This window comes from Podarcis erhardii (genome assembly GCF_964252035.2).
Source record: "Podarcis erhardii genome assembly, chromosome: 7".
NCBI lineage: Eukaryota > Metazoa > Chordata > Lepidosauria > Squamata > Lacertidae > Podarcis > Podarcis erhardii.
In genome coordinates, this window is record NC_138511.1 from 87,699,462 (window position 1) to 87,712,463 (window position 13,002).

Here is a 13,002-nt window from a genome sequence, read left to right on the forward strand (position 1 = left end):
GATTAAGTGGGCACAAGATATTGGTCATGATATTATGTTTGCTGACTGGGAGCAGTTATGGACCACAGGTATTAAATTTACGGCATGTAGTGCCCTGAAAGAGAACATAATGAAAATGATCTATAGGTGGTACATGACCCCAGTCAAGCTTGCAAAGATATATCATTTGCCCAATAACAATTGCTGGAAGTGTAATGAATGTGAAGGAACCTTTTATCACCTTTGGTGGACCTGCCCAAAGATTAAGGCCTACTGGGAAATGATCTATAATGAAATTAAGAAAATCCTTAAGTGGACATTTGTAAAGAAACCGGAGGCTTTTCTCCTGGGCATGGTCGGCCAATTGGTACCAAAGAAAGATAGGACCTTTTTTATGTACCCAACAACCGCAGCAAGAATCCTTTTGGCGAAGTATTGGAAGACTAAAGAATTACCTACTCTGGAAGAATGGCAGACCAAGGTGACTGAATTTATGGGACTGGCAGAGATGACCGGCAGAATCCGTGACCAGAGGAAAGAGACAGTGGAGGAGGACTGGAAAAAATTTAAAATCTATCTTAAAAATTGTTGTAAAATTTCGGAATGTTAAGATGTCAGGGGATTGGACACAAAGAATTACAGCTATAAATCGAAATTTATAAAGTAGAAACTCTTTTTAAAGAGAATTAAATATAAAAATGGGATGAAGAATTGCTAAAAATTTTGAAATTTGGATGCAGTGAAGGGGAGGTTTGGGGAAGTCGCATTATGTTTGTTTGTTTTTTGTTTATGTTGTAAAATCAATAAAAATTATTATAAAAAAAAAAAAAACGAACTGCCGACCTTCTGATCGGTAAGTCCTAGGCTCTGTGGTTTAACCCACAGCCCACCCGCGCCCCTTTACCTTTATACCAGGGTTCAAATCCCCATTTGACCCTATCTCCTAGCCTAGTCTACCACACACGGGTTGTTGTGTGGGAAAGAGGCAGAGGGGGAGAGCTGTGTACGTAACCTGGAGCTCGCCAGATAGAAATACGACGACAAATTGAAAATGAAGATTTGAAGTGCAGGCGGAGTGAGGAAAGTATGGCTGGTGTTCACTGTCTGCTCCTTCTTTGTTTGTTTGTTTTTTGTTTTGTTTTTTTCAGGTTTCCAGACTAGGCTGTGTGCCGGGTAACACGAACCCTAGCAGGTTTTACGGGCACCAGACTCCCGGCACATCGGGGCTTCCCGCGCCCACAACTTCCCCAGCGCTCCGCGAGAATGCGCCACAGACCATTCTCCCTCTCCCCCTCCAGCCATGTCGCACGGCCACTGTCCGCACTGCAACCCCCGACCAGAGGAAGCGAAACACCCCCAGCACACCCAAACCCCCCACTCGGGACGGGCCGAGCACGGACAGCGCCCCTTCCCTGCCCTCCTTCTTCCCGCCCTTCCGCCAGTTCCTTCTCCCCCTCACTCCTTTTTGCCAAATAAAGAAGGACCGTTCCCGACAACCTGTAGCCAAAACGACAAGGCTCCGAAATATCCCGCGGGCATCACGTCTGCCGGGGTTTAGGAGCCAGACCAAGCTGGACTTTGATGGAAACGGATCCCCCTTCCCAGTGTTTAAAAAAGGAAAAAGAAAGAACAAGAGAGAGGTGGAGAGCGCAATCCGTCTTTCAACAAAGATGTGGAGAGGGGGGAAGGTCGAGGTATTAACTTTTTCATTGCTTGGGGTCTGATCCATCATTTTTCTTGCCACGCGCATACCTCACGTCTGCCTGCTCCCCCCGCCACCACTCCAGACATGGCGGCCTCTTCACGGACTTCTTTTCCAAAGGAGAGAATGTTCCAAGCAGGGTTGTTTTTTGTTTCATTTTCCAAAACCTTTCCTTTTTCCTTCTTTCTTTCTTTCTTTCCCCCTCCCCCCCTTCCTTCCTTCTGGATGTTTTAATTATTAATTAATTATTGATGTCGATGCTCAGAACGGGGAAGTAAATTAAATTGTACATTTTATTTTCCTTTTTATCTTTTTTTTTCCAGGGTTCTTGTTTTTAACGTGCTTTTTTTTGTTTCGTTTTGTTTTTTAAACTGAGAAATAATTCAAGAAAAAGAGAAAAGAAAAAAAAACCAAAACGAACTACACCTGCGGCCTTGGTCTCGTTTGTTCTTGCCGGGTTGGTTTGTTGCTGTTCTGAGTTATCGAGACAAAATGACGTTCGCCTCCAACTTCCTTTATAAGAAATGGCTGGTGGGATGGGGGCGGTGGGGAGGAATAATCCTTAAAGCTGCCATTTCTGGGCGGGCTGAATTTAAGCATCCTGAATGTGCTAATGTCTAAGGGTGTGTCTACACTAAAACATTTTTAATCCAGATTAGCTGTTTGGGCTCATCTGAATCTCAGGGCATTGGGCAAAAGATTCCTGCATTGCAGGCAGTTGGACTAGGTGACCCCATCTTGTCCCTTCCAATTCTACAATTCTATGATTTTATCCTCCTAGGAAAATGGAAAATTAGAGTTCTCTGAAAGGTCTGGGTGAGTCTTGTGCCAAATCCAAACTACAAACCGATGCCAATTTTATACAAATTTAACTGTCATGGTTTCCTCCAAAGGATCCTGGGGGTTGTAGTTTGACATGGTGGAAGTAAGACCAAAAACTGCTGTCTATGTTCAGACCAAAACAAATATCCAGAATGCGGCAGCTAGACTGGTGACTGAGGGCAGCCGCTGAGACCACATAACACCAGTCCTGAAAGACCTACATTGGCTCTCAGCACATTTCTGAGCACCATTCAAAGTGTTGGTGCTGACCTTTAAAGCCCTAAATGGCCTCAAAGGCCCAGTATACCTGAAGGAGCGTCTCCACCCCTATCGTTCTGCCCGGACACTGAGGTCCAGTGCCGAGGGCCTTCTGGCGGTTCCCTCGCTGCGAGAAGCCAAGTTACAGGGAACCAGGCAGAGGGCCTTCTTGGTAGGGGCACCTGTTCTGTGGAATGCCCTCCCACCAGATGTCAAAGAGAAGAACTACCAGACTTTTAGAAGGCATCTAAAGGCAGCCCTGCTTAGGGAAGCTTTTAATGTTTTATAGGTTATTGTATTTTAGTGTTTTGTTGGAAGCCGCCCAGAGTGGCTGGGGAAACCCAGCCAGATGGGCCGGGTATAAATAATAATAAATAATAATAATAATAATAATAATAATTAGAATCGAGCTGTGCTGTGTCCCGTTAGTTTGTTCCAGCCCAGCCATTTCACACCTCAACCTGATCTTTTGATTCTTATGTTGGATGACTGCTGGCACATCTGGAATTTTAAGGGGGTGTTATAGGCACCACCAACACCTTCCACTGGAGAGTCTCCTCCCTGCTCACTCCCAATCACGGAGAGAAAAAGCACACATTGTCTTTCCACAGGGTTGGGCCAAAAGTCAGATCCACCCAAAACTGAAATGGATCCTCATGGATTTGCAGGATTTTACAGGCTCGCCCATGACCACCATCCCATTTAAGATCACAGTGGTAAAAAGCACAGCAAAAATAATAGATCCAGTGGTTGCCAGCACTACAAAAAATTCAAGGCACACAGCCTCATGAATAGCCATAAATTTTTGTACGTAGGATGACAACAAAAACAAGAAACCACAAAACATGTCACCAAACTGGTTTCCTCCAGTTGTTTTGAACTATAGAATCATAGAATCATCGAGTTGGAAGAGACCACAAGGGCCATCGAGTCCAACCCCCTGCCAAGCAGGAAACACCATCAGAGCACTCCTGACATATGGTTGTCAAGCCTCTGCTTAAAGACCTCCAAAGAAGGAGACTCCACCACACTCCTTGGCAGCAAATTCCACTGTCAAACAGCTCTTACTGTCAGGAAGTTCTTCCTAATGTTTAGGTGGAATCTTCTTTCTTGTAGTTTGGAACCATTGCTCTGTGTCCGCTTCTCTGGAGCAGCAGAAAACAACCTTTCTCCCTCCTCTATGTGACATCCTTTTATATATTTGAACATGGCTATCATATCACCCCTTAACCTCCTCTTCTCCAGGCTAAACATGTCCAGCTCCCTTAGCCGTTCCTCATAAGGCATCGTTTCCAGGCCTTTGACCATTTTGGTTGCCCTCCTCTGGACACGTTCCAGTTTGTCAGTGTCCTTCTTGAACTGTGGTGCCCAGAACTGGACACAGTACTCCAGGTGAGGTCTGACCAGAGCAGAATACAGTGGCACTATTACTTCCCTTGATCTAGATGCTATACTCCTATTGATGCAGCCCAGAATTGCATTGGCTTTTTTAGCTGCCGCGTCACACTGTTGGCTCATGTCAACTATAACTCCCATCAGCCTCAGCTGCAGATGGGAGATGTTCAAAACATCTCCCAGGTTAATAAAAGCTGGTTTACTGGACAGACAATCTGCTTTATTTAACACGTCTGTTTTATCTGTTGTTTTCATCCTGAGTTTTTATTAGTCTATATTTTTTCCCTTGGAATGGAATATATTTGATAGTTTTATAGCCACCCTGTTCATCCTTGTATGAAATAAGCGAAGACCCCGCCACACAAAAATCAATGAACATGGCCTTCATTCACAGTTGGCCTCTTTGAAAAACATCCCCACACCCGGAATGCTAGCCTGTCAGGGAGAAGGGTTCTATAGCCTAGGTTTGTCCTCAACATCCTAGCTACCTAGGTGCAGGGATTTTGGGGAAATGTTTGCATTCAGTCGTGTGACACCTCATCCCCTTCTCATTCCAAAAAAGCACAGCCCAGAACTATGTTTACTAAATACCGTATTTTTTGCTCTATAAGACTTACTGTTTCCCTCCTAAAAAGTAAGGGGAAATGTGTGTGCGTCTTATGGAGCAAATGCAGGCTGCGCAGCTATCCCAGAAGCCAGAACAGCAAGAGGGATTGCTGCTTTCACTGCGCAGCGATCCCTCTTGCTGTTCTGGCTTCTGAGATTCAGAATTTTTTACCCTTGTTTTCCTCCTAGGTGCGTCTTGTGGTCTGGTGCGTCTTATAGAGCGAAAGTTCCAGTTACAGATAGGTAGCCGTGTTGGTCTGCCATAGTTAAAACAAAACAAATTCCTTCCAGTAGCACCTTAAAGACCAACTAAGTCAGTTCTTGGTATGAGCTTTCGTGTGCATGCACACTTCTTCAGATACACGTGTATCTGAAGAAGTGTATCTGAAGAAGTGTGCATGCACACGAAAGCTCATACCAAGAACTGACTTAGTTGGTCTTTAAGGTGCTACTGGAAGGAATTTGTTTTATAGAGCGAAAAATACGGTATGTCTATAGTGAGGTTGGGTATTCTCAGGCCCAGGAGTGCATCCTTCTATGAACTCTGTGCTGGCCACACCCCTTCTTCACAGGCAACACCCCTCAATTGCCCCACTTTGCACCCCAAATTCAGCTGAAATTTGTCCTTGAATTCTGACCATCTCTCCTGCATGTCTGGACAGACAACAAAGAGCTGTGTGTGTGTGTTTATTAATGTTTTATTTGCAAATTTAACAAAGGAAAGGAAGGGGGAATTAAAGAGACACTAAAATGAAAGGAAAAGGAATAATATATGAATATTACTAACAAAATCACACACACACTATCAGTTCATATTATGGATACAGTCATCATCAAAATATGCACCTTAAAATTAATGCAAGCCCTCCAGGTGTTCAAAATGTCCACGAGAAATTGATGTCCATATAAAATGTTTTTTGAATGTTGTCAGGGCAGAGAGGTCCTCAGACGGTTGCATAGTAGACAGTGGGCATTTATCCTTGCAGGCTCGAAGTACAAGTCTCTTAGCAACCATACGTGCTTGCAAAATCCACTTTTGCTGTCCTGCCATTAATCGCCATGCCGCGGGAAGATGATATGAAAGTACACAAACACCTGCAAATATCAGGGATATTGCCAATACAAAACTGATGTGGATAACAACTTCGGACCGAAAAGCCCACCTTGTACGCCTCAGCGAGGCATTTTCTGTGTTACACCTCCGACACTGTATTTGTCTGAGCTGGACAGTGCCTTCCTATACAGGGTCAATTACACTCAAAATATTGATTCTTGGCGGATCAATCTCAATTTCATGTCGAAGGAAACCTTATCTCTCATGCACGTGCCTGAAGAAACTAGCTACTGCACAAAGGTAAAACTGATATTAATTGCCCCTCCCACTTCGCTCTTCGCTGTATCCATTGTTGATGTGGCCCCGGAAGACTGTTCAGGTGGGGATGTGCCCCCCCCCCCCCCGGATTGCAAAAGGTCTAGAGAAAACCCTCTTGGTGGCGGCAGCCCGAACACTGACAGTGCCGAATTGGAAAGGTGCAAGCACTGTTTCTGCACAGCGGCCGCAACTCTGCACCACCTCACCTGATGCCAGCGCGCCAAGGAGAATCGATGCGGCCGAGGTGATGGGGAGGCAGCTGGCGGCAATATCTCACTGTGCGACAACCTCTTGATTAGGGAAAGGGGATAATGGGCCTCGCCGGGCCTACAGTGGACAACCTGATGGATGGCCCGGTGGTCTGGAGGGGGATTAAAGCAAGCTGGAAGACGGAAAGCAGATCTAAGATCCATCAGGGCTGGCCGACTCGGCCTGCGCACTCCACCTTTGTCCTGTGATATTAATGCCTCGGTTTCCCCACTTTTTCTGGGTGGAAAGGCCAAACCTAAAAGACACGGTGCTTTTGTTTAGAGCAAGGTGTACAAAATGGTGCAATGTGCGGAGGGAGATTATTATCTCCCCACCCACCCAGTTCGCCTGCTTCTCTCAGGATACTAGAACTTAAAAGGTTAAGGTAAAGGGACCCCTGGCGAACCAGAGCAGCGCAGGGAAACACCGTTTACCTTCCCGCCGGAGCGGTACCTATTTATCTACTTGCACTTTGACGTGCTTTCAAACTGCTAGGTTGGCAGGAGCAGGGACTGAGCAACGGGAGCTCACCCTGTCGTGGGGATTCGAACCGTCGACCTTCTGATCGGCAAGTCCTAGGCTCTGTGGTTTAACCCACAGCGCCACCCACGTCCCTTATACCAGAACTTGGTTTTGCTTAAATAAGTGCAAATCTGTTGGAAGGCCCATGTAGCCTATGTTACAAATAGAGCCAAAGCTATCTCCTTGGCGATCTTGCGATTCTTCTTCACCGATGGGGCCCTTCATATCCCATCGGCGTTGAAAGTCTTCAAGGCCAAGGTGATCCCGACAATTGCTTATGCCATCTCAATTTGGGGGACTTTTGCCAACCTATCTCACCTGGAGGTCATTCAAAATCAGTTTTTAAGAGGGATATTGAAACTGCCCAACTGCGTTACGCATGGAACTTAATATTGTATCCCTGGAAAATGCTCTGTGGAAACACATACTTTGCCACTGGCTATCTCTATGGCACAATCTCCCAAACCTGTACTTGATACAATGTATGTGGAGAGATGATTTCCAGAGCCCATGGGTAAAAAATTTACAGCTGAAAATTACGGCAATGGGAATCTCCCCATCCAAATTACTAGAGCAGGACATAGTCCCAGCTAAAAGAACAGTAATCTGTAAGCTAGAGGAGATGGACTTGCAGCAGAAAAGGGTCTTGGGCAATGGTACTTGCTCACCTCTAAATCTTGGTTTATTACCCCTCTTAAGGCTCCCAAACTATTTGAATTCCTTAACTTCTTCAGCTCATAGATATGCCTTTGTAAAGGCAAGATTCAACACCTTTCCATCGAACGTGCTGAGAAATAGATTCTCCAATGGACAGATATCGCTCTTATGTGATTGTAATTGTGGGGCACCGGAATCGTTGCATCACATAATTTTTGACTGTGCTTTTCACTTACCGGCCAGGAGCAAGTTTCTTGCTCAATATCTTAAGGGAATTGCCGATGATACGATTGAAGCCAAACTGAGATATCTACTAATTGATGATGACCCCCTAAGATCACTCATGGTTGCCAGATTCTTGATCAGCGTCCTATCCCTAAAGAAGAGAAACGGACTCCTGTGTGGCTCGGATAACGCCTTTAAACCATGATCTATGTTTTAGGCGATATCACCATTGGTTTAAACCATGATCTATGTTTTAGGCGATATCACCATTGATATCCTTGATTAATTTATGAGCAGAGGGCGATGTACAGATTACAAATTTATTGTAATGTATGATGGTGGTCTTTGTCTTTGCTTTGCTTCGGTTCTTGTTTGCCTTTTGTAAGTTTTGGCGATTTTAAATTTGGAGGTTTATGTATAATATGTTGGTATGGGAAACTGTCGTGTAACGGGCCAATGGCCGTAATAAAGATCAATCCAATCCAAGTGCAAATCTGAAAAAAAGGGAAGTGCGCTTTCGGAAATGACAGCAGCAATGTGGCCAAAGGCCATGGGTTCTGGGGTGGCTTGGCCAAGGGGTTAAATGTGGACCTCAAGACCTTTCCATCTGGCCCTCGAGACCCTCCCCACACTACACCCTTCAGCAGCCTTGAGCCTTTTTGCTTAGCAGGAACGTGTCCTTGAACTGAGACAACACTGGATGCAGAATGGAGAGGTGTGGGTTCCTAGATGTGGCATTTGCAAAGCTGGAATGTGTCCCTCTGTACACAAGTTGTTGTTGTCGCTGGCATCTGTCTGTCTCAGGAGCCAATGGGGGAGTGTGCTGCTGGGGGTGAAAAGTTACAGCAACTGCTGTGGCTGTAGAGACCAATACGTGAGAGACATGTTTTGTTGCAGCTGGGGCAGAGGAAGGCGTCCGGTTGTGCTGCTTCACTCTGTTCTCCTTCCTGAGGTCATTCCTCCTCTGACCACAGCTGTGGATAAACAACCTGGCTGCCTCCAAGTGCTGCAGTCATCTGCAAGAGATTCCCACATCGTGTTGCTAATTAAGGCAACCTATAATACCCATACCTCACACCAGAGCTTTCCAAACTTTTCATTTCAGTGACGCACTTTTTAGACATGCAACATTTCGCGACACAGTACAGTCATACCTCATGTTACGTCCGCTTCATGTTACATTCTTTCAGCTTACGTCCCACGGCGACCCGGAAGTACCGGAAAGGGTTAGTTCCGGGTTTCGCTGCTTGCACATGCCCAGAAGTGGCGAATCGCAACCTGCGCATGCGCAGATGTGCCGCTGCGGGTTGCGCTCTTTCCATGTTGCGAACGGACCTCCGGAACGGATCCTGTTCGCAACCAGAGGTACCACTGTAATTCGGGTTTACTAGCAAACCGGAGGTTGAACTCACCCCTTTCCAGCCCTGGGAGGAACGTGGCAAATGTTTCACACAACACACCTACACACTGCAGCTGTCACAACACACGGTTTGGAATGCTCTGCCTTACAAGCATCAAGTTGAGATTATAACTCTTATTTTTTTAAAAATAATATTTATTAAAATTTCAATAAGAGAAAGGTTACAAAAATGGTAAAAAGAAAAAACAAAAAAATACAAATTCCAGAAAAAATAAAAACAGTTAAAAATAAATCCCTCTTTCTATATCTTACAATTCATTTACTTATTTTCATGACTTCCTCACACCTCCCTTTTTTGTATTCCAGTTCAGATAGTTAGTTCAGCAAATCCTTACCCTCTTTGTTTTATCTTAGTTCTTTATCTTCACATATTATAACTTCGTATTTTCATCTAATATCAATCCATTTTTACATATTCCTATTTAACCTTATTACTAAAACCGCTTCGTTTCATTCCAACATCATTTTAACATTCAATTACAGTGTTTCTGTAAATAATCTTTAAATTTCTTCCAATCTTCTTCCACCAACTCTTCTCCCTGGTCTCGGATTCTGCCAGTCATTTCCGCCAATTCCATATAGTCCATTCCTTCATCTGCCATTATTCCAGGGTGGGTAGATCTTGTGTCTTCCAATACTTTGCAATAAGTATTCTTGCTGCTGTTGTGGCATACAGAAAGAAAGTTCTATCCTTCTTTGGCACCAATTGGCCGACCATGCCCAGGAGAAAGGCCTCTGGTTCCTTCAAGAAGGTATACTTAAATACTTTTTTCAATTCATTATAGATCATCTCCCAGAAAGCCTTAATCCTTGGGCACGTCCACCAAAGGTGAAAGAATGTACCTTCATTTTCTTTACATTTCCAGCACTTATTATTGGGCAAATGATATATTTTTGCAAGCTTGACTGGTGTCATGTACCACCTGTATATCATTTTCATAATATTGAGATTATAACTCTTAGCTCCTGCCTTCTTCTGCCTTCTTTTTGCTGCATTAGCAGCCTAAAAGTCACCTCTCTGGGGCGCAGTCCTGGGCAGTGTGCCTGGAGGTCCTGAGCTGCCCAAACAACAAGACCCCCTCCCCTTGGTCTCACTGATGGGGGTCCAAAGGAAAGGAGAGCAAGGCATTCGGAACCAGCTTGGCTGCAGGAGTTGCTGGAAGGAGGCGTACAAGGCGCCATCCAGCAACCTTAGGGACTCCGCTCTGGATTTGTGTAGGGTTTACCCATGAGCCTTTTCTTCTCCCAGAGATGTCCCACAAGGCAGTGGGGTAAGAGATGCATCACACACCCCGCCCCCCTTTGCCTCTCACCCCTGCTGTCATGTGGGCCCCTAAGAAGGCATGTGACCCTGGGTCTATGATGATGATGATGATAAATTTTATTTATACCCCGCCCTCCCCAGCCAAGACCGGGCTCAGGGCGGCTAACACCCAATACAAAACAAATTGATTGAAATGCAACTTAAAAACAACATTAAAATACAACATTAAAACATTAAAATGCAGCCTCATTTCAATGGAAACTCAAATCAAAAACTTTTGGGGGGATGAAAACGTCAAGTCTTCACCAAGGCCAACTATCCAGACTGGTCCTACGTGGGCCAGAAAAAAAGCCAGGGAAGTCCCCAAAAAGGAGTTCCATCACAGGAAGAGAAAGATATTTAAGAAGCTTAAATATCTTTCTCTTCCTGTGATGGAACTCCTTTTTGGGGACTTCCCTGGCTTTTAAGAAGCTTAAATATCTGGCATGGACAGCAGCAGCAGCAGGAGAAGAGTTTGGATTTGATATCGCGCTTTATCACTACCCAAAGGAGTCTCAAAGTGGCTAACATTCCTCTTTCCCTTCCTCCCCCACAACAAACACTCTGTGAGGTGAGTGAGGCTGAGAGACTTCAGAGAAGTGGGACTGGCCCAAGGTCACCCAGCAGCTGCATGTGGAGGAGCGGGGAAGCGAACCCGGTTCACCAGATTACGAGTCCACCGCTCTTAACCACTACACCACACTGGCTCTCACACTGGCGGGAGAGAAGCGGTCTGTTAACAGCCATGATAGCTGAGTGGAGCTTCCAAAGCAGTCTACCCTGCACGCTGGAGACAAAGAACAGGGTGAGGCCACCTCCTAGAGGCCCCTGGCTCAGAGCTGATGAGAAGCAGAACGCTGAACTGGATGGACCTTTCGTTTCGTTCTTAAATCGAGATCACCGCGTGTTGTACAGATGTGTGTCGAGACCTGTGCAACGCGGAACGTCTGTTTATTTTCCTGCGTTAAGAGAGAGCAGGCTTCAGGTTTGCGTGATCTGCTTTTCAGTGGCTCAGGCAGGCTGACATACACCAACAATTAGGGAACAGGGTGCTTTTGAGCGTCTGCCATGCATGGGGGTTTGTGATCAGGACCAGAACCAAGCGGGCAAGTTCCTCCAGACCCAACACACTTTTGTTCCCCAAACACACCTCAATGCATTCGCCCCAGTAACTTAATTTAGGGGTGTCTGAGCAGACAGCTTTTTTGGTCGTTGCTGTTGCTGTTGTTGTTTAGTCGTTTAGTTGTGTCCGACTCTTCGTGACCCCATGGACCAGACCACACCAGGCCCCCCTGTCTTCCACTGCCTCCCGCAGTTTGGTCAAACTCATGCTGGTAGCTTTGAGAACACTGTCCAGCCATCTCGTCTTCTGTCGGCCCCTTCTCCTTGTGCCCTCCATCTTTCCCAACATCAGGGTCTTTTCCAGGGAGGCTTCTCTTCTCATGAGGTGGCCAACTTCACGATCTGTCCTTCCAGTGAGCACTCAGGGCTCATTTCCTTCAGAATGGAGAGGTTTGATCTTCTTGCAGTCCATGGGACTCTCAAGAGTCTCCTCCAGCACCGGAATTCAAAAGCATCAATTCTTCGGCGATCAGAGAATGGGGAATCAAAAACGTGGGCTGACCTATGGCAAATCACCCAGAGATGCACCCAGAGAATCAGGACAGATGAATCTTTCAGCTTTGTTTCCCTTCCCTATCTCATTTTCTCCAGTCTCAACTTCAGCTCATCAAATTTCCACATCAGGGTGCAATTTCTTTTTTTAAAAAAAGAAAGAGAAGCCATGGCGAAAATTCGCCAGTGCCTCAATGCTGCTTTCTCCTGATACACACGTTTCTGCATGCAATTTTGCCGAACACAGACATTCTTGCAAACTGCATTCGGTGAAAAGCGAATTTCGAAGAAGAGCTGGGTTTTGGTTTGCGTATTGTTTCCGGAAAGGCAAATTAGGAGCTCAGTTGAAAGCAAATCAAACCGGACAAGTCTCTCCCTCTTTTGGCCCGTGCCTATCCCCCAGGCTTTCGGAAGCCATAATCTTACCCCTTTCTCGTTTCCGTGAAGATTACAGGCACATATACACCCTCTTTCTCTCTCTCTCTCTCTCTCCCACACACACACACGACCCACAACCAACAGCCAGCCATTTCCAGTTCTTTGCCACGGACAGATTAACAGCAAACAAGGGGGCCGGGTTCCGATCTAGGCCATGCTAATTTACGGGGTATCTGCATCCCGTCTCTGGCAGCGTGATTCATGCCAGCAGGCGCGGCAATTGGTGGGTAATGTCACTGAGAGGTTTGATGCCGCCGCAGTTGTGGGGGGGGGTGGGGAGAGGAGGGGGGAGAGAGAGGGGGGAGGAATGATGGATGGGCCGTGCCAAAGAGGTAGAATTAGGTGTCGAGGACCCTGGCTTTCCAGGAGAAAAAATAGGAAGGGGTGGGAGCTGGGGAAATAAGAATCATAATAAAGTCATTTATCACCGGGCGAGGCTC

The 13,002-nt window shown here is 45.9% G+C and overlaps 1 protein-coding gene across 1 annotated transcript in view; it reads left to right on the forward strand.

Moving 5' to 3' along the window:
- Window positions 1-2,104, forward strand: part of MEIS3 (Meis homeobox 3) — an 80,568-nt gene extending 78,464 nt beyond the window's left edge. The window contains exon 13 of the mRNA XM_081869342.1: window positions 1,128-2,104. The gene's annotated coding sequence lies outside the window, so the exon portion shown is untranslated. The remainder of the gene's footprint in view (window positions 1-1,127) is intronic.
- Window positions 2,105-13,002: the final 10,898 nt, after the last annotated feature.